This window comes from Staurois parvus, unplaced genomic scaffold (genome assembly GCF_062004578.1).
Source record: "Staurois parvus isolate SC_StPar_1 unplaced genomic scaffold, SC_StPar_1.0 ptg001153l, whole genome shotgun sequence".
NCBI lineage: Eukaryota > Metazoa > Chordata > Amphibia > Anura > Ranidae > Staurois > Staurois parvus.
The window spans coordinates 200,788-227,229 of record NW_028318949.1 but is presented as its reverse complement, the minus strand read 5'-3'; positions in this window follow the sequence as shown (position 1 = coordinate 227,229).

Genomic DNA, 26,442 nt, shown 5'->3' with positions numbered 1-26,442 from the left:
TGAGTTGTTTTTTGGTGTCATTGGTCAGGAAGGGGCGGATTTTGGAAATGTTTCGGAGGTTGAGGCAGCAGGATTTAGCCAGTGAGTGGATGTGGCGCCCAAAGGAAAGGTTAGAGTCTAGGATTATACCTAGCTTCCTGGCATGAGGGGAAGGACCAATGGTTGTGCTGTATCATGCCAAAAAAATGCTCTTTTATTGAAGGATGATGATCATATGAAGCCATTAATTATCGAATAGTTGTTTGGCTCCTGTTTAAATCATAATAACAGAAATCACCCAAATGGCCATGATCAAAAGTTTCCCTCCCCTGGAATGTTTGGCCTTGGTACAGACACACAAGGTGACACACACGGGTTAAAATGCCAATTAGAGGTTAATGTCCCACATCTGTGGCTTTTTAAATTGCAATTAGTGTCAGTGTATAAATGGTCAATGAGTTTGTTAGCTCTTACGTATAAGCACGGACTTGGCTAGATACTGAGCATGGGGATCAGAAAAGAAATGTCAAAAGTCCTGCATAACAAGGCAATGGAACTTTATAAAGATGGAAAAGGACATAAAAAGATGTCCAAAGCCTTGAATATGCCAATCAGTACTGTTAAATCACCTATTAAGAAGTGGAAAGTTCGGGGATCTCTTGATACCAAGCCAAGGTCAGGTAGATCAAGAAAGATTGCAGCCACAACTGCCAGAAGAATTGTTCGGGATACAAAGGAACCCATAGGTAACCACAAGAAAATTACAGACTGCTCTGGAAAAAGACAGTGTGGTTGTTTTGAAGGAGCACAATATGATGACACTTGAACAAAAATGAGCTGCATGGTTGAGGTGCCAGAAAGAAGCTTTTACTGCATCAATGGCACATATAGTCCTTCTCCACACTCTCCTCCACTGTATCCTCCGGTGTCATGCAGAGAGAAAAACGCTATACATAGTGTAGTCTGTACAATCACCAATACATTTATTTAAAAGAGTGCACTCACTATAAAAAGTGTCCTTCTGGGACACTGCAGTTGAAAAGCTCACAGCAAATAACTTCAGTGTTTTCCGGGTCACTCGCAAAATGGCGTCACGTAAGCTTGATGTCATCGGCCCACCCTACGCGTTACGTCTTCATCTGTAGTTCTTCAATACTTCCCTTTTCCATTTTTCCCCAGGACTCAAACCTCTCCCCTTTTATAATACACAGGAAAAAGAGGCAGGACCCCAGAAAGCCCACAAACGTGCCCAGAGAAGGCATCAAAAATATTAATCACCTCCTACCTGCTTGGGCAGCCGAGCTAACTAAATACAGTAGGCAACCTGCCTACATGCTAATAAAACACATCAGCTTATATATTTTTTCATCATATACTTTATGAAATGACGTAACGTGTAGCATCACGAGTCATGTGACTTCATCAGGGATAGGAAGTGGGTGAAACAACATGGACTTATATATACAGCAGTCTTTTGAACATACCAGTACCACTTATATAATTTCATTTATTTTAATTGATTTTGCACTATTCGCCCTTTATGAGTTTGATGTCAGCTGATTGTTTATATTTTATTTTTTAATAGTATTTATTTAGTGTGTTCCATACAGTTGTAACTTGGTGCACATGCACTATACTTTAATATATATCTTTGAGTTTAAAGAGGATTGATTCACACACAGGTTTGATGGTCAGCCGGATGTTTGATGATCTTTTTTTGCGATATTACAGCCAGGTCCATAAATATTGGGACATCGACACAATTCTAACATTTTTGGCTCTATACACCACCACAATGGATTTGAAATGAAACAAACAAGATGTGCTTTAGGTGAAATCAGGTGAACGGTGTAGGAATTACAACAGTTTGCATATGTGCCTCCCACTTATTAAGGGACCAAAAGTAATGGGACAATTGGCTTCTCAGCCGTTCCATGGCCAGGTGTGTGTTATTTCCTCATTATCCCAATTACAATGAGCAGATAAAAGGTCCAGAGTTCATTTCAAGTGTGCTATTTGCATTTGGAATCTGTTGCTGTCAACTCTCAAGCTGAGATCCAAAGAGCTGTCACTATCAGTGAAGCAAGCCATCATTAGGCTGAAAAAACAAAACAAACCCATCAGAGAGATAGCAAAAACATTAGGCGTGGTCAAAACAACTGTTTGGAACATTCTTTAAAAGAAGGAACGCACCGGTGAGCTCAGCAAAACCAAAAGACCCGGAAGACCACGGAAAACAACTGTGGTGGATGACCAAAGAATTCTTTCCCTGGTGAAGAAAACACCCTTCACAACAGTTGGCCAGATCAAGAACACTCTCCAGGAGGTAGGTGTATGTGTGTCAAAGTCAATAATCAAGAGAAGACTTCACCAGAGTGAATACAGAAGGTTCACCACAAGATGTAAACCATTGGTGAGCCTCAAAAACAGGAAGGCCAGATTAGAGTTTGCCAAACGACATCTAAAAAAGCCTTCACAGTTCTGGAACAACATCCTATGGACAGATGAGACCAAGATCAACTTGTACCAGAGTGATGGGAAGAGAGAGTATGGAGAAGGAAAGGAACTGCTCATGATCCTAAGCATACCACCTCATCAGTGAAGCATGGTGGTGGTAGTGTCATGGCGTGGGCATGTATGGCTGCCAATGGAACTGGTTCTCTTGTATTTATTGATGATGTGACTGCTGACAAAAGCAGTAGGATGAATTCTGAAGTGTTTCGGGCAATATTATCTGCTCATATTCAGCCAAATGCTTCAGAACTCATTGGACGCCGCTTCACAATGCAGATGGACAATGACCCAAAGCATACTGCAAAAGCAACCAAAGAGTTTTTTAAGGGAAAAAAGTGGAATGTTCTGCAATGGCCAAGTCAATCACCTGACCTGAATCCGATTGAGCATGCATTTCACTTGCTGAAGACAAAACTGAAGGGAAAATGCCCCAAGAACAAGCAGGAACTGAAGACAGTTGCAGTAGAGGCCTGGCAGAGCATCACCAGGGATGAAACCCAACGTCTGGTGATGTCTATGCGTTCCAGACTTCAGGCTGTAATTGACTGCAAAGGATTTGCAACCAAGTATTAAAAAGTGAAAGTTTGATTTATGATTATTATTCTGTCCCATTACTTTTGGTTCCTTAATAAGTGGGAGGCACATATGCAAACTGTTGTAATTCCTACACCGTTCACCTGATTTTGATGTAAATACCCTCAACTTAAAGCTGACAGTCTGTAGTTAAAGCACATCTTGTTCGTTTCATTTCAAATCCATTGTGGTGGTGTATAGAGCCAAAAATGTTAGAATTGTGTCGATGTCCCAATATTTATGGACCTGACTGTATATACTTTCTGTCATTGGCTTTTGACATTCATGCACTTATTAGAAGTGCCAGACTGCACACAATGTTTTTCTTTGATACGAATAATTAGTTATCTCAGACTATATTTCATGTCGTTATTTTGGATTTGCTTAAATTTGTTACTATTGTAATTTGGAAATTTGGATAAATCTGAATCTCCAAATAATGAAAATTTTGTCCAAATTTTGATTTGGAACTCACCGAATCACACATCAAACAAACAAGTACACAATGAAAAGATTAGTATTGCATTTGGGACTATATTTTCTTTGGTACGCTTGCCTTTACACGAACATGAACCTTAATGGCATCCCAGTCTTAGTCCGTAGGGTTCAATATTGAGTTGGCTCACCCTTTGCAGTTATAACAGCTTCAACTCTTCTGGGAAGGCTGTCCACAAGGTTTAGGTGTGTCTATGGGAATGTTTGACCATTCTTCCAGAAGTGCATTTGTGAGATCAGGCACTGATGTCAGACAGAAAGGTCTGGCTCGCAGTCTCCGCTCTAATTCATACCAAAGGTGTTCTATCGGGTTGAGGTCAGGACAATCAAGTTCCTCCACCCCAAACTCGCTCATCCATGTCTTTATGGATCTTACTTTGTGAACTGGTGCGTAGTCATGTTGGAACAGGAAGGGGCCATCCCCAAACTGTTCCCACGAAGTTGTGAGCATGAAATTGTCCAAAATGTCTTGGTATGCTGATGCCTTAAGAGTTCCCTTCACTGGAACTAGGGGGCCAAGTCCAACCCCTGAAAAACAACCCCACACCATAATCCCTCCTCCACCAAACTTAACACATGGCACAATGCAGTCAGGCAAGTACCATTCTATTGGCCACCAACCACCAAACCCAGACAAGTCCATCGGATTGCCAGACATAGAAGCATGATTCCTCACTCCAAAGAACACGTCTCAACGGCTCTAGAGTCCAATGCCAGCGTGCTTTACACCACTACATCCAATGCTTTTCATTGCACTTGGTTATGTAAGGCTTGGATGCAGCTGCTCGGCCATGTAAACCCATTCCATGAAGCTCTCTACACACTGTTGTTGTGCTAATCTGAAGGCCACATGAAGTTTGGAGGTCTTTAGCTATTGACTCTGCAGACAGTTGGTGACTTCTGCGCACTGTGCGCTTCAACATGTGCTGACCCCACTCTGTCATTTTACGTGGCCTACCACTTCGTGGCTGAGTTGCTGTTGTTCCCAGTTGCTTCCACTTTATTATATTACCACTAACAGTTGACTGTGGAATATTTAGTAGCCAGGAAGTTTTATCAATGAACTTATTGCAGAGGTGGTAACCTATCACGGTACCATGCTTGAATTCACTGAGCTCCTGAGAGCGACCCATTCTTTCACAAATGTTTGTAGAAGCAGTCTGCATGCCTAGGTGCTTGATTGTATACAGCTGTGGCCATGGAGGTGATTGGAACACCTGAATCCAATGATTTAGAGGGGTGTCCAAATACTTTTAGCAATATAGTGTATATATAAGTGTTTGACGTAGGAATTCCATGGACAAAATCCCTCACAATACCCAGTGGTATAGCGTTATTTACTGTATTTGTTTGCAGCACATCCATAGCGCTAATCAATTTTGAACACAAACACAGATCCTGCAACTTCCCTTGCACTGAAGGACAGCTCCCAATAATTTCTACTCCAAGACTGAGGAGTGCTTACACGTCATTACATGATGGCTGCTCAGTGCAGAAAGAAGGCCTGAAGAAGGAGGAATGCTCTGATATCACTGGAATGGCTAGAAGACTGCAGGAAAAGGTAGGCGTGAATTTTTAAAATAAAATGTACCTGGAGGAAGGGGGGTTGGGGGAAGCAAATGTGGTTTAAATACCCAGAACTGATTTAAAGGAACTTGTATTCCTCACAGCCATTCTAAAAATGTACAAGTTCTCCCGAAACAGACTGCAGGGAATTAGAGGAGAATCTACAGGGGGTTCATATTGGCCTGGAAGCAGTGCTGTACATGACTGGAATAATCTCCTTTTATAGAGAGTGCTAATGTTTCCACACAGGACAATTGTACTGAGCTGAACTCTGCCATGATATCCTAAGCAGATCTGACAGATTATACTGGAGGGCAGTGTACAGCAATACTGATCTGAAATCTGTACTTATGAAGGGGCTATCGTGACCCCAAAATTAAAATCAAAATATAAAGATTTATGATGTTTCCTTTATTATAGTTCCCAGAATATATTATGTTAATTAAACTATAGTTTCCTAAAACCTAATGACCACATGAATTGTGGATATGCAAGTATTGGGTGCAATTACACTGTACAATACAAAGACAATCTGACCTAATTGTGATGAATGCAGCCTATAATAGAACATCTAATTAGATGCAAGCCAGACACACAATATACGGTACTTTAATTTCTCCTAGGAAAAAAATGCTGGATCAGTAATCGTGTCAGATGGAACAAAAGAAGCTAGATAAGGGAAGCCTATATCTAGAGAACATGTAGGCAGCCTTTGCTCACTATGTCTTCTAAAAAGAAATTCTAGTTGGCTGGCTCCTACCTTGATCCAGCGGTTTCCAGTGCACCTGATGCATGCTTAAAAGAACTGAAGCCAAGCTAGGCATGTGGCTAAAAGCCAGATACAGACAGGTAACTCGCATACAGCAGTAGAATAGACCCCAGGCCAATACATACTTCTCATGCATCTATGCATGCTTCTGCAGGCACATTTTCATGCATTGAGGTGTGTTTTGTGGAGTCGGCCCCTTCACTGTAAGCGGGCCCTTAATGAGCTATAAAAAAAGAAATAATGCATCTGGCATGCCTTTGGACAACACAGTGCAACACACAAAGCATGCACACCTGTTGGTTCCGGTGCGCTCTATTGTAAGTGCACTTGTTGTACATGAACATTGAGGTGCTACTAACAATGAATTCCCTGCAATGCATATTTACCATTTTAGCATCTGTTCTGGTAAGGAATCAGAATGGCTGTTATCTCACACACACATTATCTCTCTATATCACATATAGATGTGATTCAGATCTAAAGTGTGCTGAGCGACTTTGCAAATTCTCCGTCAGTTTTCACATTTATTTCAAAACTACTTAAGATATATTTCATAATTTTATATATAGTCACACTTGTACTCAAAGGTTTGCATACCCTGGCAGAAATTATGAAATTTTGGCATTGATATTGAAAATATAACTGATCATGCTGAAAAACATTTTCTTTTATTTAGGAATAGTAATTATATGAAACCATTTATTTTTCACATAGTTGTTTGGCTCCTTTTTAAATCAAAATGATAACAGAAATCACCCAAATGGCCCGGATCAAAAGTCTACACACCCTGGAATGTTTGGCCTTGGTACAGACGCACAAGATGACACACATGGGTTAAAATGCCAATTAGAGGTTAATTTCCCACATCTGTGACTTTTTTCTCTTTACAATGGATTTTATTATAGACAACGCAACAACATAGCAACAGTCAGAGACAAGCTTATTAACACAAAAAAGTAAGGTGTACAGTTCTGTTAATGAAGTACATAACAAATGCATAACAAAATATTGACACAGAGAGAAACAGAATATAAAAATACAATCTCAAAATGATCTGTGACTTTCTTAATTGCAATTAGTGCCTGCGTATAAATAGTCAATGAGTTTGTTAGCTCTCACGTGGATGTGCTGAGCAGGCTAGATACTGAGCCATGGGGAGCAGAAAAGAACTGCCAAAAGGCCTGCTTAACAAGGTAATGGAACTGTCTAAAGATGGAAAAGAATATAAAAAGATCTCTAAAGCCATAAATGCCAGTCAGAACTTTTCAATCAATTATTAAGTAGTGGAAAATTCAGGGATCTGTTGATACCAAGCCAAGTATAGGTAGAGCAAGAAAGATTGCAGCCACAACTGGCAGGAGAATTGTTCAAGATACAAAGAAAAACCCATAGGTAACCTCAGGAGAAATACAGGCTGCCCTGGAAAAATATGGTGTGGTTGTTTTAAGAAGCACAATATGATGATATGATACAAAAAAATGAGCTGCATGGTCGTCTTGCCAGAAAGAAGCATTTACTGCACCATTGCCACAAAAAAGTCTGGTGAGGTGTGTCAAAGTGTTGTCAGGCATATTGTAACTGGGCCTTTTAGCTCTAGAGTCCAGTGATGGCGGGCTTTACACCAATGCATCCGACGCTTTGCATTCGTATTGACTCTGCAGACAATTGGCGACTTCTGCGCACTTTAGCATACTCTAACACCACTCTGTTATTTTTCATGGCCTACCACTTCGTGGCTGAGTTGCTGTTGTTCCCAGTTGCTTCCACTTTGTTATAATACCACTTATGGTTGACCGTGGAATATTTAGTAGCAAAGAAATTTCACGGATCGACTTATTGCACAGGTGGCAACCAATCATGGTACCACACTTGAACTGAACTCCAGAGAGCGACCCATTCTTTCACAAATGTTTGTAGAAGCAGTCTGCATGCCTAGGTACTTGATTTTATACACCTGTGGTCATGGAGGTGATTGGAACACCTGAATCCAATGATTTTGAGGGGTCTCCCAATACTTTTGGCAATATAGTGTATCATACCATACAGCATACTTGCCAGTCTCCTGTACTCCACTACACTTGGTGGCTTTCTTCATCAAGTTTGCAATGTCTGAAAACAATTTATGCTGGGTGTCTGCAACATGAACCCCTCCCCTTTCCACTAAGGCTGGGGTCACACTGTCGGGGAGCATTTAGCGCATGTGTGCTGACGCACATTATGCCACATGTTAATGTGGTATGCATTAAGGCAGTCCTGTCAATGCACAGAAAGAGATGAATACACTATGTTTTGTACCAAAGTGCACCAGAAGGCATAGTAGTGTGTTACATTGCATTGTGTTGCACATCTGTTGGCAAAGTGCACTGGGTGCCACGACGAATGAAGAGCACCGCAGCACACTATTGCTCAACATGTGCATTTTCATACCCTACATTAACATGCAGGTTTCCACAGAGCAGAAGTGTGAACCCAGCCTATATGTTGTTGACAGAAAATCTTTTCAAACATCTACACAATTATAGCAGCGGTAAAGTCAGAAAGGCAAAATAACACTGATCAGTTTTTTCATAAAAGAAACATTAGAAAGCTTGTTTATTAAAGCTGAACACTAGGCAGACACAATAGACAGAAGTTAATGCAGCCCTATCAACGTTGATGTATTATTAAATGTATTTTTAAATACAAGCAGTGTAAGTACCTGACTTTGACATGGTGTCAGCCTCTTGCAGTCCCTGTACAGTAGAGCTGGAGTGTGAGAGGTAGTACAAGGATCCAATCAGTTCATGTACTGACAGAGAGATGAGCTCATCAACGTGCTGCTTCTCCTTTCACTGTCCAGTCATAGGCTGGAGGCAGGTTTACGACAACAAGGACTCAGAGGAGTGGGTTGAATGATGTTGGTAATCAGACTGAGGACATCTTGTAATAAAAAAGAAGTACTGCGGGGAAAAATCTGTTATGTTATCTTCTAATAGCCTATTCATGTTTATCTTATTTTTGCCTAGAGTTCTGCTTTAAAGCTTGGCAAAGAGCAACAAGGTCCTGTAGTGATGTAGGGGTCAGCAAAAGGAACCACTGAGCACTGTCAGTTTCTGCACAGACTTCAACTGTCAATCTCCCTCAATAAGAGAGGCATTCATCGTCATGGACAGCAGGAAAAATAAGTATTTATGTTCTTCTTTACAGGTACAACTTTGATTTGAAAAATACATTTAGCAAAAAAGTTGCTCTAAATTTTAATGGGGATTTCCTATAATTGGATGTAAATGCATGAAAGGCCAAATAAGTTAACACAAACTGGGTTTGTAAGCAAAAAATGGGGTTGATTTCTGGAGACTGGATAGTGCAAAGTCTGGTGGTGATTTTGCACTCTCCAGTTTTAGTAAATGAACCCCTATGTGTTTTGGTGGTGACTCTTATTAATTCTGGACCCTTACCCCCCCATATTAATGGGTATTGGTGCTGACCCTTATTAATCACTTTTCGACCCTTATTACCCTACAGCACAGGTGTCAAACACAAGGCCCTCCAGGTCATTTCATGTGGCCCTTGCACCTCTCCTGCAGGTAACCCCTTGTCTTTGCCCCCACCTTGTCTCAGCAGTCGGCAGCCGAGAGGAGAATAGAACTCCTCTGCCAAATCCTGCACCTCTCAGTGTCTCAGTGCAGTTGCAGCACCCCCTCATCTCTGCCTCTCCTGATCTCAGCATTCAGCAGACTCTGGTAACTGACTCATCTCCTCCTCTGGTCCTCCTCCAGTCCCTGCACTTTCTGCTTTCCAGCTCCGTCCCCAAAGGGGGTGCACGGTGATGTTAGGGAGGGTGTGGGATGTTTGACATCTTATGTAATGGGGGGTGAGGTGCTCTGGACATCTAGTCTTAAAGATACAACCGGCCCTTTGAGGGCAACCATAATGCTGATATGGCCTGCAATGAAATGGAGCTTGACACCCCTGACCTACAGTGATGAGTTTTGGTCCAGACCTTTAGTAATCAATTCTTGACTCTTATTACCCAAAGTAATGGGTTGTGGTGCTGACCCTTATTACCCCAGTGCCCTTGTCACTGATCACAAGGCGAATACCTGTCTGTTCAACCTGTTATTAGTCAGCAGATTCTTTTTTTGCCTTGTTGTCCCAATGGACATACCCTGATTAAGGGACTAAAGTAAAATGGAAAGCAGGGCCTGAATTATAGTGACTAGAGGGGTATGCACACTGCAGCCTACATTTAACATACTTTTCAGCAGATAGCACTCCATGATTGGAGGAGAGACAGTCAAAAGTACACAGGAGACCCAGGCACCCATGTATCCAAACCCTTTTTAATAACCATAATGGAAAAATGAATCAGGGAACTCAGATGCAAAGTCTCTAGCAGTTATAGTAAGCCAAAGGGTTGTCCAGCTCAAGGGTATATGCCCTTGCTCAAGTGAAAATTGACCTTGAAGCTGAACTCCAGGCAAACAGCCAAATACACAGATTAACTGTACATATAAGAGAAACGCTTTACCTACCAGTGAAGAACTGGATCACCCGCTTGTGTCATTGTGGTTCCCGCACCTGAAGGTTAGAGTCCCAGTATCAACCAGCGGGTGTCTCCCAGTAGCCAGCAGCCCACATCAATTAGTACCCACCTGATGCTGACTGCTGGGAAGGTATTTAGTCCCTCCTCTAGGTTTTCACAGTGTTTCAGTGTTTTGTCCTGTGTGCCAAATATCTTGATCCTGCTACTCTTGAACCAGTGATCCTGCTTCTGTACCTACTACCATGTACCTTGCTGCTTTGAACCTGTTCTCCAGATCCCACTGCCTCTACCTGTTTCCCTGTTCTGGTCCAGCAATAAACATTCTACACATGCTTTACCTGTACGTGGAGACCACAATGTTTAAAATAAAATACTTTTTATTCATATCAATGTCTAAGACACACTGGACCAAATGGCCATAAATAAAAGCACCCAACATTAGTGCAACATATCCATACAGGCATATAGGGGTTGTTTTTCTAAAGGCAAATAGACTGTGCACCATACAAGGTACAGTTGCACTCTGCAAGTGCAATTGCTCCAGAGCTTTGTAAATGAGATAAAGATTTACTTTGCAAGCAATACCCAATCACATGCAAGGGAAATTGAAAAAAAAAAGCACTTTTGCTTGCACATGATTGGATAATGGATGTCAGCAGAGCTTCTGCTCATTTATTAACCTCTGGAGCAACTGTTCTTGCAGAGTGCAACTGCACTTTGCAAAGTGCACAGAATATTTGCCTTTAGTAAATCAACCCCATAGTGTCTATTCATATGGAAAACCCAACAGCCTTTACTTATTTTATTATTTTATATTTTTTCTTGAAATAAACCACACCAAGAGTTATTTACTTAAGGAACAAGCACACTATACTTGCTTATGAGATGCATTTGTGTCTCTTTTCTCTATGGTGTCTCAGGTTACAATTCATATATCTAGAGCTCATTAGACTGTACTGACCAGATCTGCAAGCTTGTCAGGTAAAAACCTGCAAAATTACTTTCACTAATAACTAGACATCCATGCTACTCTGCGTCCAGCCATGACCCAGAATGCAGACTTTCTCATCTGGATGACATAAAGCAGGTAGTATCTTGGTTGGGAATGTGAGGTCTGTCGTAACAGGCAAAGCATGTCATTACTGGATCCACCCATTACAAATCAACTCTTTACCTTGCTTGACCCAAGGTAGTTGCTGGCAGATTATTTGGATGTAAATGATTAGTAAGAGGCACTCTTCCTTGGTCATATTTACATGTTACAATTAACTTGTAAAAAATGTTATATTTTAAGGATCAGTCAGTTTGACTGTATGGAGATACTGTCTAACTGCTATAATTATGACCTGTACACATGATAGGAAAATCATTCGAAAATGTCCCTACGGGGAACAATCGGCCAATTATCTGATCATTAGTATAGTGCTTTTGGCAGCAAATTCCTGACTTTTCAGATAACAAAAACCGAGGGTGCAAGCTAGAAAATTTTTATCATATGTGAACACAATGTCCAATTTTCATTTAATGTGTGCAGTAATCATGCAGAAATAATGAAATAGAAAAGAAAACATGCATGATCAGAAGCATAGAATGACCCTACACTTCCGCTTATGTAGCTACGTTTGCCTTTGTCAGCCGAGAATTTTCTTACCAGGCAATACCATTCCAACTACATTATGATACACACTTTCGTAGAAATCCGATGTTTAGTCATCCAATTTTCTCATAGTGTGTACTAGACTTTAGGGTCACTGCATTGCCTCCTCAATCAGGAGTGACCCATAAACACAACAATATGGTAATGCCACTTTATTCACTGCCTCCAGGAACCATACCCTAGGAAGTCCATACAGGTAATCCAATTCAGCAAAACAATTAAAACTTAACTGTGTCTCAAAAATTGCAATAAATAAAAAAAGAAAATAAATAAATACACAAACCTAACTGTGAGCTGCAGCAAACACAGAATGTGTTCACACACCAATAACAATATAACCAATAAATTGTGTTGCGCTACTTATACAATAAATGTGAATATATTGACTTCCCATACACATAAATTCCAGAAAATTATGAATGAAACCTTCTCTATATATCAACACAAATATCATTCAATGTGATAATTAAATTTAAATCCTCTATACATAATGAATACATTTTTTCTATACATCAACAAAGAAAGTCCCAACATAGGAAGCCATTCAATGTGATAATCAAATTTAAATTCTCTACACATATAATTTTTTTTATATATCCGCAAATAAATTCCCAACATATGCTCTGAAAAGTGATAATCAAATGGCAGCTCACTGTGATTAAATACTCAGTAATCCATGTGTAAACTCAGTGATTGAATTCCTCACTCCACCACCAATAGAAATGCTTGCTTACCTGGCTCCTGTACCTATATAAATATATATACAGATCACAGCACACTTTTGAAGATCATCTGCTGGTGGATCCATTCATCCAAAAATAAATCAATCCACCCTTTCTGCAATAGCTCATAGAAGGAAGAAGAGAAGGCCTCCGATAGTGTAGTAATCTATATTGCTGTTAAAATGGCAAAAACTGCAATGAAAAACATACTCACAATATGTATTTGAGTCAAAGACTGATTACCAGCATAACACATAAACCTCAGTTTTCGACTTAGGACCTGAAGTCACTTGGCTCTGCCCTATGCGTTACACCACTATCCCTGGCTTCATATGTTGGGACGTTCTTTGTGGATATATAGAAAAAATGTATACAGTATTTGTAGAGGATTTACATTTTATTATCACGTTAAATGGTATTTGTGTTGTGTGATATATAGAGGCGGTTTCATTCATCATTTTCTGGAATTTATGTGTATGGGAGGTCAATATATTCACATTTATGATTAGCACAACACAATTTATTGGTTATAAGACCTAAATGTACGGTTTGCAAATTAGCAAATTCTGCAAAGGAAAACAAAACTTCAACCTACAGCAAAAACTGAAGCATAAAGCTCAGGGTGCTAAAAATAGTAAACTGCATATATTTACCTCACTCATATATTGACAGAATCCTGTGTTGATCCTTTATGACATCATCATCAGCTTGTGTGAAGACCTTTTATCTGCTCTCCACAGAGCTATGTCACCCAAGAGCCTTTAGCCAAAACACACAATGTGTGGAGGGACACTTCGGAGTTTAGGCATAAGTGGTGGGTGTCTGTATAGGCATTGACAGGAGAACAAAGAACTCTCTGGTCATCACTGTCTGGTAGCCACTGGTTACATTGCTTTACACTGGCTGGGGAGAGGTGCAAGTTTTCTTGGCACACAGCTTTTTCTACTTCAAGATGAGCTCACATGGCAGAATCAGTCCTGTAATTTGTGGTTATTTGTTGCAGAGCAGATGACCACTTGAGGTAAAGATCCCCTATGCTCTTCAGTGCAGGGGGATCTGAAACCTGCTATCTGAACATGGCACTCTCCTTTCCACATTGGTTATGTAGCACCCTCCTTGTCATTTAGGGGAGCTAGACCTCAATTGTTAGCTAGGAGGGCTGAGCAGCAGCCTGGGTGTGATATCTAGTAAGGGTCAAACTTTGGTCAGAGCTGAGAGGCTCTGCAGGCCAGCCCTCTGGAATCTCCCCCTGCTCTAGAACTTTGGAGAAAGGTCTAGAAGCAGTGGGGGGATCTGAGGAGTGGCTGATCTGCACTTTTGAGGGTGCCTGGCCAATCCCCAACAGGAGGCCTGGCAAGGAGACAGGGCAACACTTAAAAGTGAGTGAGCCTGCTCAGCTGAAGGAGAGTTTGGGTGGAAAATGTGAGAGAGGCAGAGATGTAGAAGCCTGGGAGGGGTCCCAGTGGAATGGGGCCTACCTACAGGTCTGGAGCTTGGAAGGAAGAAAACTCAGGGCTTCACCAGCCCCCGTAGCGAGGACCACCTGTGCAGTAGGGAAGGAGCGGCCCAGCTAGAAGGCCTTGTAGCAGCCACCAGCAGCACAGGAGAAGGACTGAGTGAGTAATCCTACACCCCCTGGGCCAAATAGGGGAAGGAGCATTCTGGTGGGAAACCTGACTAGCTCTATATCTGGGACTGGTAACCCTTTCAAGCAGCAGCCGCTGGATCTCCTTGCCCAGGGATTCCTCCAGACAGCTGGGTAAAGAAGAGGATTTATCTTGGGTCTGGGGTAGTACACCAGGAGAGGCTGAAGAGCTCTTCTAGAAGAAAAACCTTTTTCATGGACTTGTACATAGTTGCCAGGAAGTTGTCTTTAGTTATTGTTCCTTGGGAACCCGTACACCCCTAATCCCATCCAAGTTGAAATTCCCCTAATAAAACATCAAACAAAGTGCCAAAGACTGGTTACTGACTCCTGGATGCAGGTCTGTGTGAAGATGCATGTTGTCTGGCTATGCAGGACTATAGGGGAACCCAAAACGTCAGTAACTCCTAATGGGGTAGTGCTACAGTAACAAGGGGAGTTACAAACCCAAGGCTTCACAGCAGCAGAGTGGTAATCTTTCTGGGGCTCCCTAAGCACCTGAAGTCCCAGTTACCCATGTGGAAACTGTGGGTACAAAAACCATCACAAATGTCCTGGCCCCCACCTTAGGAACACTGAGTAGACACCAGCCTGGCAAAGACAAATAAACCAATGCCACTACAATACTCATAACTATTTACCAGTGTCTGCCGACCCTCCTCCATATACAAGTTCAAGAGAATTTCCCAAACAAATAAACATATTGACTCTATATGTGCACTCTGTATGCATGCATGTTCCTCCTCAACTTCTCTTCTCCTTAAAAAAACAAAAAAAAAAAAACACCGACTCTACCCACCAATTCCTAAATACCCCCAAATTAACAGGGGAGATTGACAGGGTATGCTGTTCAGCATCTGTCTTGGTTGGACTCCAGTTAAAGGGCTCTACAACCTAAAGTAGAACAAATAGTGGACATGGAGATAACCAGTTCACAGTGCACTGAGAACAGGTACAATGACTGGTACCCTCATTAGTGATAAGCTGAACACCCCCTGTTCGGTTCCCAGTCGAGCATTTGAACCTAACGATAATTCGACCGCAAACTTTGAACATAATGCAAGTCCATGGGACTTGAACTTTGTAAATCCAAAAGTTTCCATTTTTAAGGCTTATATGCATGCTATTGGCCATAAAAGGGTAGTGGGGACTAGGGTACTACCCTGAGAGACATGAATCAGTGAAAACCCCTTTTCAAAAAAAGTACTGTGTTTAAAGGGGCAGTCATTTTTCATTATTTAAAGTAAAAAAAAAAAATGAAAAATTCCATTAAATATCATGCCTGGGGGATCCCCTTAAACTACCTGCAAAGTTGCACATCTGTACAATGTACAGAACATGTTGCAGCAGGACTGACATTTTTTTAATTAAAAACAAAAACAAAAAAACAGCGTGGTTAGGAGGGACCCCACAGTTTTTTTTAAAAAGTGTGTGGGGTAAGGAGGAGTAGGCCTGTTAATGGAAACCCCACCCCAAAAAATGGGGGGGAAAAAAAGCATGGGGTCCCCCCTAAATTTCTACCAGACCCTTGATCCGAGCATAGGCCTGGCAGGGCAGAAAAGGGGAGAACAAGCGAGCGCCCCCCTCCTTAACCATACCAGGCCACATACCCTTTAATAAGGGGGCCCCAAGATCCCACCCCCCCCTTGTAAATGAGTATGGGGTGCATAGTACCCCTACCCATTCACCAAAAAAGTGTAAAATGTGATACAAAACACAACAAATGTTTTTGACAAGTCAATAACGCGCCCGCTGAGCACTCGCCGCATCCGACAGATCTGACAGTTGCTGGTCAGATGTAAAAAATTGGGCATAGCTAGCGGTGATGTCACCGCTAGCTCTGCCCAATTGTGCTGTTATTGGCCAAAGCATTGCACCTGACCTATGGTCATTGTTTTGGCAAATCACAATGCACTGGTAGAGCATGAACACACATGAACGGCCGATGTTCGAGTCAGACTTACGTTGCACTTGAACATCAAGGACATCACTAGTCCTCTTCATGAAATACAAGCACTTATATACTTTGAGGGCAGCTTTTACAAAAGGATGGCTAAAGAACATAGGAATATACACTGCTCAAAAAAATTAAAGGAACACTTTTTAATCAGAGTATAGCATCAAGTCAATTAAACTCCTGGGATGTTGATCTGGTCAGTTAAGTAGCAGAGGGGGTTGTTAATTAGTTTCAGCTGCTTTGGTGTTAATGAAATGAACAACAGGTGCACTAGATGGGCAACAATGAGACAATCCCCAAAACAGGAATGGTTTTACAGGTGGAGGCCACTGACAGTTTTTTCCCTACTCATCTTTTCTGAATGTTTTTCACTAGTTTTGCATTTGGCTAGGGTCAGTGTCACTACTGGTAGCATGAGGCGATACCTGGACCCTACAGAGGTTGCACAGGAAGTCCAAGTCCTCCAAGATGGCACTTCAATATGTGCCATTGCCAGAAGGTTTGCTGTGTCTCCCAGCACAGTCCCAAGAGCATGGAGGAGATTCCAGGAGACAGGCAGTTACTCAAGGAGAGCTGGACAGGGCCGTAGAAAGTCATCAGCAGGACCAGTATCTGCTCCTTTGTGCAAGGAGGACCAGGCTGAGTACTGCCAGATCCCTACAAAATGACCTCCAGCAGGCCACTGTTGTGAATGTCTCTGACCAAACAATTAGAAATAGACCTCATGAGAGTGACCTGAGGGCCAAATGTCCTCTAGTGGACCCTGTGCTTACTGCCTGGCACCATAGAGCTTGATTGGTGTAACGGAACCGGTACCCGACCGCACTTGGGTATATTCCGTGATCCCGCAGCTTCCCCCGTCCGAACACCATCCTTGGACCACACCCTTGAAATCCCTCAGGAAAATAGACAACACCCAGCTCTTCCTAAAACAGGAAGCCAAAAACTTTTATTGTACACAAACAACATGTTTTATACAGAGGGCGGGGAAAGACAACCAGGAACAGGAAATACATCATCACCCCTCCCCATCCAACCAAGACACAGAACAATGGGATGAAGCACATGGTAAAGGACATTGACCAACCCCCACACCAATACACAAACAGTACATCCCATAATAGTTGGCTGGACAGGAAGACACAGCACAATGGGGGGTAGCACATGGCAAACAGACAATGGACAGCCATGTGGCCAAGAACAAAGGAACACACACTATACACAAGACTCAGACATTCACATACACACCCTGTACCCCTTAAACAGGCACAGGGTGGGTTAAACATAATGATTTGGGGAGATGATACAGGGGCCCCCCCACCCCCAAAAGTCGCTCCCGTCACAATTGGTATTTGCCATTGAACACCAGTGCTTTTCACAGATGAGAGCAGGTTCACTCTAAGCACATGTGACAGATGTGAAAGGATCTGGAGAAGCTGTGGAAAACATTATGCTGCCTGTAAATTCATTCAGCATGACTGTTTTGGTGGTGGGTCAGTGATGGTTTGGGGATGCATATCCATGGAGGGACGCACAGACCTCTACAGGCTAGACAATGGCACCCTGACTGCCATTAGGTATCAGAATGAAATCCTTGAACCCATTGTCAGACCCTACGCTGGTGCAATGGGTCCTGGGTTCCTCCTCGTGCATGACAATGCCTGGCCTCATGTGGCAGGAGTATGCAGGCAGTTCCTTGAGGATGAAGGAATTGATACCAATAGAACACCTCTGGGATATCATGTTTTGGTCCATCCAACGCTGCCAGGTTGCACTTCAGACTGTCCAGGAGCTCAGTAATGCTCAGATCTGGGAGGAAATACCCCAGGACACCATCCGTTGTCTCATTAGGAGCATGCCCTGATGTTGTCAAGCACATGGGGGCCTACTACTGAGTACCATTTTGAGTTGCTGCAATGAAATTTCATCAAAATGGACTAGCCTGCTGTATAATTTTTTCACTTTGAATTCAGTTCTCTGTAGGTTGATAATTGATACAGTTCTCTGTAGGTTGATAATTTTCATTTCCATCAAACAATGGGGCATCCTTACATTCCTAACACATTACCCAGTCCATTTCAGTATAGATATCCAGCATGAGATTTTTCCCCACTGAGATCTGATGTGTTTTCAAAGTGTTCATTTAAATTTTTTAAGTAGTGTACATAAAACGAGATGGAAACAAAGCTTTCTACAGCATTTATGTAAACAGATCAGCTTTAATAGGTCTATATCCATTGATTAACATTGAGATTAGAGATGAGCGAAGTATTCAAAAATTCGATTCGACTGATTCGGCGAATTCGTAGAAAAATTTCGATTCGAGTCGAATATATTCGCTGTGAATTTAACTTAAAAAAGGGTGTTTCTAGGCTTCAGAGAGACTTAATATTAGTGCTGAACACTGTACCTTTAATTTAAATGCCCTTGGAGTCTGCTGGGGAAGAGAAATAATACTGTCAGGCAGTATGACATGCAGATGAGTGCCGTCGATCTTAGAATCACCGCACACTTCACTCATTTGGCCAGTCACGGGGCCAAAACCAGAGTGTGGAGCCACAGTGTGGCGGTGGAGGCAGCAGCAATGGGAGGCCATACAGCACCCTATGACAAAAATGGAAACCACCAGCAGTGTGAGGAGACCTGAAAGTGGCACATGGCAGAGTGTGGCGATAGAGACAGCAGCAATGGGAGGCCGTACAGGGACCCATGACACACTCTGGACCTGGCAGCAGCATGAGGAGGCGGTACAGGGGCCCATGGCAGATTACGGGCCTGGCAGCAGCATGAGGAGTCGGTACGGGGGCCCATGGCAGATTACAGGCCTGGCAGCAGCAATGGGAGGCCGTACAGGGACCCATGACACAATCTGGACCTGGCAGCAGCATGGGGAGGCGGTACAGGGGCCCATGACAGATTACGGGCCTGGCAGCAGCATTTGGAGTCGGTACGGGGGCCCATGACACACTCTGGACCTGGCAGCAGCATGAGGAGGCGGTACAGGGGCGCATGACAGATTACGAGCCTGGCAGCAGCAACTTGGACAGGAGGACGTTCAGTTTCTGCACCGTCTGGTGCGTGCTCGCAAACTGTTGTCTCTTGGAAACGGATTCCAAGAAAGACTGCTGACGGAATCCGTGAAGAGGAGTAGCAGGAGAAGGAGCATCTGAACGAGCGGAATATGCCAACAAGCGACAACAGGGGCCCATGACAGATTACGGGCCTGGCAGCAGCATGAGGAGTCGGTACGGGGGCCCATGGCAGATTAGGGGCCTGGCAGCAGCTATGGGAGGCCCGTAATCTGCCAGCACCCTATGACAAAAAATGGAACCCACCAGCAGTGTGAGGAGACCTGAAAGTGGCACATGGCAGAGTGTGGCGATGGAGACAGCAGCAATGGGAGGCCGTACAGGGACCCATGAGAGACTCTGGACCTGGCAGCAGCATGAGGAGGCGGTATAGGGGCCCATGGCAGATTAGGGGCCTGGCAGCAGCTATGGGAGGCCCGTAATCTGCCAGCACCCTATGACAAAAAATGGAATAAACCAGCAGTGTGAGGAGACCTGAAAGTGGCACATGGCAGAGTGTGGCGATGGAGACAGCAGCAATGGGAGGCCGTACAGGGACCCATGAGAGACTCTGGACTTGGCAGCAGCATGAGGAGGCGGTATAGGGGCCTATGGCAGATTAGGGGCCTGGCAGCAGCTATGGGAGGCCCGTAATCTGCCAGCACCCTATGACAAAAAATGGAACACACCAGCAGTGTGAGGAGACCTGAAAGTGGCAAATGTTTGGGGCATGATTCATGGCGGATTTAGTCAGTTGTGTCAGGAACTGGTGGTTTGAAATCCAGACTAATCCACGCCTGATTCATTTTCACAAACGTCAGTCTCTCCACACTTTGGGTGGACAGTCGTGTCCTCCGCGGAGTTGCAATACCTCCTGCCGCACTAAACACGCGCTCCGATGCCACGCTACTGGCCGGGCATGACAGCCTTTCAAGGGCAAATTCAGCTAGTTGGGGCCAAAGGTCAAGTTTCGTTGCCCAGTAGTCAAGGGGATTGTCTACCTCGGTTGGCAGGGTGCTGTCCAAGTAGGCCTAAGCCTGTTGTTTGAGGTCCTGCTCCAGGTCCACCTGATGCTGCTGCTGCTGCTGCTGCTGCGGCTGGTTAGTAGTTTCCTCACTGCGCTGGTGAAGAAAGCTACTCATCATCGACTGCAGACTGAGGCAGCCGCTGCTGGTGGAGCTGCCACTGCTCCTACCACCCCACCCCTCCCCTGCTGCCATGGCAGCGGAACGCGAGCGCACAGGGCCCACAGTGTCTGAGGATGGACGTTGGCGCAGACAGGCAGAGACCAGCTGACTACATAGGTGGTTTTTATAGTACGTTATTTTGGCCTCCCTCTCAGCAGGTGTGAAAAAGGCCACCATTTTTGAACGGTAGCGAGGGTCCAACAAGGTGGACAGCCAAAAGTCATCCCTCTGTCTGATGGTTATTATTCGGCTGTCGCTACGCAAGCAAGCGAGCATGCTATGGGCCATTTGTGCCAAGGAATGCGAGGGACTCCCTGCCTCCATCTCCACAGCATACTGCCACGGTGCGTCTGGGTCCTCTGTCTCCTCCTCCTCCTCCTCTACCAGATGCTCCTGCTCCTCCACTCCTGTCCGCTGAGTGGAAAAACCACCCATTTCACTCAATAATTCCTGAGCACCAATGTCCTCCTCTACCTCCTCCTCTTCTTCCTGTCCTGCCCCCACAGGGGTCATGTGGCGTTGAGATCTGTGTGCCACGTCTACCGCACCCTGACCAGCCATTGTTAACAGCATTTGTTCCAGGACGTGCAACAGAGGAATGACGTCGTTCATCCCATAGTCCTGCCGACTCACGAATAGCGTGGCCTCCTCAAAGGGCCTGAGCAAGCGCAGGTGTCACGCATGAGCTGCCAATGGCTGACATCTAAGTTACACAGGGAGTATCTTTATCCGCTTTTAACATCAGGAAATCGGTGATGGCCTTTCGCTGTTCGTAAAGGCGGTCTAACATATGTAGGGTTGAATTCCACCTTGTTGCAACGTCACAGCATGAGGAGTCGGTACGGGGGCCCATGGCAGATTACGGGCCTGGCAGCAGCAATGGGAGGCCCGTAATCTGCCAGCACCCTATGTCAAAAAATTCTACACACCAGCAGTGTGAGGAGACCTGAAAGTGGCACATGGCAGAGTGTGGCTATGGAGACAGCAGCAATGGGAGGCCGTACAGGGACCCATGACACACTCTGGACTTGGCAGCAGCATGAGGAGGCGGTATAGGGGCCCATGGCAGATTAGGGGCCTGGCAGCAGCAATGGGAGGCCCGTAATCTGCCAGCACCCTATGTCAAAAAATTCTACACACCAGCAGTGTGAGGAGACCTGAAAGTGGCACATGGCAGAGTGTGGCGATGGAGACAGCAGCAATGGGAGGCCGTACAGGGACCCATGACAGACTCTGGACCTGGCAGCAGCATGAGGAGGCGGTATATAGGGGCCTATGGCAGATTAGGGGCCTGGCAGCAGCTATGGGAGGCCCATAATCTGCCAGCACCCTATGTCAAAAAATTCTACACACCAGCAGTGTGTGAGGAGACCTGAAAGTGGCACATGGCAGAGTGTGGCGATGGAGACAGCAGCAATGGGAGGCCGTACAGGGACCCATGAGAGACTCTGGACCTGGCAGCAGCATGAGGAAGCGGTATATAGGGGCCTATGGCAGATTAGGGGCCTGGCAGCAGCTATAGGAGGCCCATAATCTGCCAGCACCCTATGTCAAAAAATTCAACACACCAGCAGTGTGAGGAGACCTGAAAGTGGCACATGGCATGAGACACTGTGGACCTGGCAGCAGCATGAGGAGGCGGTATATAGGGGCCTATGGCAGATTAGGGGCCTGGCAGCAGCTATGGGAGGCCCGTAATCTGCCAGCACCCTATGTCAAAAAATTCTACACACCAGCAGTGTGTGAGGAGACCTGAAAGTGGCACATGGCAGAGTGTGGCGATGGAGACAGCAGCAATGGGAGGCCGTACAGGGACCCATGAGAGACTCTGGACCTGGCAGCAGCATGAGGAGGCGGTATATAGGGGCCTATGGCAGATTAGGGGCCTGGCAGCAGCTATGGGAGGCCCGTAATCTGCCAGCACCCTATGTCAAAAAATTCTACACACCAGCAGTGTGTGAGGAGACCTGAAAGTGGCACATGGCAGAGTGTGGCGATGGAGACAGCAGCAATGGGAGGCCGTACAGGGACCCATGAGAGACTCTGGACCTGGCAGCAGCATGAGGAAGCGGTATATAGGGGCCTATGGCAAATTAGGGGCCTGGCAGCAGCTATGGGAGGCCCATAATCTGCCAGCACCCTATGTCAAAAAATTCTACACACCAGCAGTGTGTGAGGAGACCTGAAAGTGGCACATGGCAGAGTGTGGCGATGGAGACAGCAGCAATGGGAGGCCGTACAGGGACCCATGAGAGACTCTGGACCTGGCAGCAGCATGAGGAGGCGGTATATAGGGGCCTATGGCAGATTAGGGGCCTGGCAGCAGCTATGGGAGGCCCGTAATCTGCCAGCACCCTATGTCAAAAAATTCTACACACCAGCAGTGTGTGAGGAGACCTGAAAGTGGCACATGGCATGAGACACTGTGGACCTGGCAGCAGCATGAGGAGGCGGTATATAGGGGCCTATGGCAGATTAGGGGCCTGGCAGCAGCTATGGGAGGCCCATAATCTGCCAGCACCCTATGTCAAAAAATTCTACACACCAGCAGTGTGTGAGGAGACCTGAAAGTGGCACATGGCAGAGTGTGGCGATGGAGACAACAGCAATGGGAGGCCGTACAGGGACCCATGACAGACTCTGGACCTGGCAGCAGCATGAGGAGGTGGTATATAGGGGCCCATGGCAGATTAGGGGCCTGGCAGCAGCTATGGGAGGCCCGTAATCTGCCAGCACCCTATGTCAAAAAATTCAACACACCAGCAGTGTGTGAGGAGACCTGAAAGTGGCACATGGCAGAGTGTGGCGATGGAGACAGCAGCAATGGGAGGCCGTACAGGGACCCATGACAGACTCTGGACCTGGCAGCAGCATGAGGAGGCGGTATATAGGGGCCTATGGCAGATTAGGGGCCTGGCAGCAGCTATGGGAGGCCCATAATCTGCCAGCACCCTATGTCAAAAAATTCTACACACCAGCAGTGTGTGAGGAGACCTGAAAGTGGCACATGGCAGAGTGTGGCGATGGAGACAGCAGCAATGGGAGGCCGTACAGGGACCCATGAGAGACTCTGGACCTGGCAGCAGCATGAGGAGGCGGTATATAGGGGCCTATGGCAGATTAGGGGCCTGGCAGCAGCTATGGGAGGCCCGTAATCTGCCAGCACCCTCTGTCAAAAAATTCTACACACCAGCAGTGTGTGAGACCTGAAAGTGGCACATGGCAGAGTGTGGCGATGGAGACAGCAGCAATGGGAGGCCGTACAGGGACCCATGAGAGACTCTGGACCTGGCAGCAGCATGAGGAAGCGGTATATAGGGGCCTATGGCAGATTAGGGGCCTGGCAGCAGCTATAGGAGGCCCATAATCTGCCAGCACCCTATGTCAAAAAATTCAACACACCAGCAGTGTGAGGAGACCTGAAAGTGGCACATGGCATGAGACACTGTGGACCTGGCAGCAGCATGAGGAGGCGGTATATAGGGGCCTATGGCAGATTAGGGGCCTGGCAGCAGCTATGGGAGGCCCGTAATCTGCCAGCACCCTATGTCAAAAAATTCTACACACCAGCAGTGTGTGAGGAGACCTGAAAGTGGCACATGGCAGAGTGTGGCGATGGAGACAGCAGCAATGGGAGGCCGTACAGGGACCCATGAGAGACTCTGGACCTGGCAGCAGCATGAGGAGGCGGTATATAGGGGCCTATGGCAGATTAGGGGCCTGGCAGCAGCTATGGGAGGCCCGTAATCTGCCAGCACCCTATGTCAAAAAATTCTACACACCAGCAGTGTGTGAGGAGACCTGAAAGTGGCACATGGCAGAGTGTGGCGATGGAGACAGCAGCAATGGGAGGCCGTACAGGGACCCATGACAGACTCTGGACCTGGCAGCAGCATGAGGAGGCGGTATATAGGGGCCTATGGCAGATTAGGGGCCTGGCAGCAGCTATGGGAGGCCCATAATCTGCCAGCACCCTATGTCAAAAAATTCTACACACCAGCAGTGTGTGAGGAGACCTGAAAGTGGCACATGGCAGAGTGTGGCGATGGAGACAGCAGCAATGGGAGGCCGTACAGGGACCCATGAGAGACTCTGGACCTGGCAGCAGCATGAGGAGGCGGTATATAGGGGCCTATGGCAGATTAGGGGCCTGGCAGCAGCTATGGGAGGCCCGTAATCTGCCAGCACCCTATGTCAAAAAATTCTACACACCAGCAGTGTGTGAGGAGACCTGAAAGTGGCACATGGCATGAGACACTGTGGACCTGGCAGCAGCATGAGGAGGCGGTATATAGGGGCCTATGGCAGATTAGGGGCCTGGCAGCAGCTATGGGAGGCCCATAATCTGCCAGCACCCTATGTCAAAAAATTCTACACACCAGCAGTGTGTGAGGAGACCTGAAAGTGGCACATGGCAGAGTGTGGCGATGGAGACAGCAGCAATGGGAGGCCGTACAGGGACCCATGACAGACTCTGGACCTGGCAGCAGCATGAGGAGGTGGTATATAGGGGCCCATGGCAGATTAGGGGCCTGGCAGCAGCTATGGGAGGCCCGTAATCTGCCAGCACCCTATGTCAAAAAATTCAACACACCAGCAGTGTGTGAGGAGACCTGAAAGTGGCACATGGCAGAGTGTGGCGATGGAGACAGCAGCAATGGGAGGCCGTACAGGGACCCATGACAGACTCTGGACCTGGCAGCAGCATGAGGAGGCGGTATATAGGGGCCTATGGCAGATTAGGGGCCTGGCAGCAGCTATGGGAGGCCCATAATCTGCCAGCACCCTATGTCAAAAAATTCTACACACCAGCAGTGTGTGAGGAGACCTGAAAGTGGCACATGGCAGAGTGTGGCGATGGAGACAGCAGCAATGGGAGGCCGTACAGGGACCCATGACAGACTCTGGACCTGGCAGCAGCATGAGGAGGCGGTATATAGGGGCCTATGGCAGATTAGGGGCCTGGCAGCAGCTATGGGAGGCCCGTAATCTGCCAGCACCCTATGTCAAAAAATTCTACACACCAGCAGTGTGTGAGACCTGAAAGTGGCACATGGCAGACTGTGGCGATGGAGACAGCAGCAATGGGAGGCCGTACAGGGACCCATTACAGACTCTGGACCTGGCAGCAGCATGAGGAGGCGGTATATAGGGGCCTATGGCAGATTAGGGGCCTGGCAGCAGCTATGGGAGGCCCGTAATCTGCCAGCACCCTATGTCAAAAAATTCAACACACCAGCAGTGTGTGAGGAGACCTGAAAGTGGCACATGGCAGAGTGTGGCGATGGAGACAGCAGCAATGGGAGGCCGTACAGGGACCCATGAGAGACTCTGGACCTGGCAGCAGCATGAGGAGGCGGTATATAGGGGCCTATGGCAGATTAGGGGCCTGGCAGCAGCTATGGGAGGCCCGTAATCTGCCAGCACCCTATGTCAAAAAATTCTACACACCAGCAGTGTGTGAGGAGACCTGAAAGTGGCACATGGCAGAGTGTGGCGATGGAGACAGCAGCAATGGGAGGCCGTACAGGGACCCATGACAGACTCTGGACCTGGCAGCAGCATGAGGAGGCGGTATATAGGGGCCTATGGCAGATTAGGGGCCTGGCAGCAGCTATGGGAGGCCCATAATCTGCCAGCACCCTATGTCAAAAAATTCTACACACCAGCAGTGTGTGAGGAGACCTGAAAGTGGCACATGGCAGAGTGTGGCGATGGAGACAGCAGCAATGGGAGGCCGTACAGGGACCCATGAGAGACTCTGGACCTGGCAGCAGCATGAGGA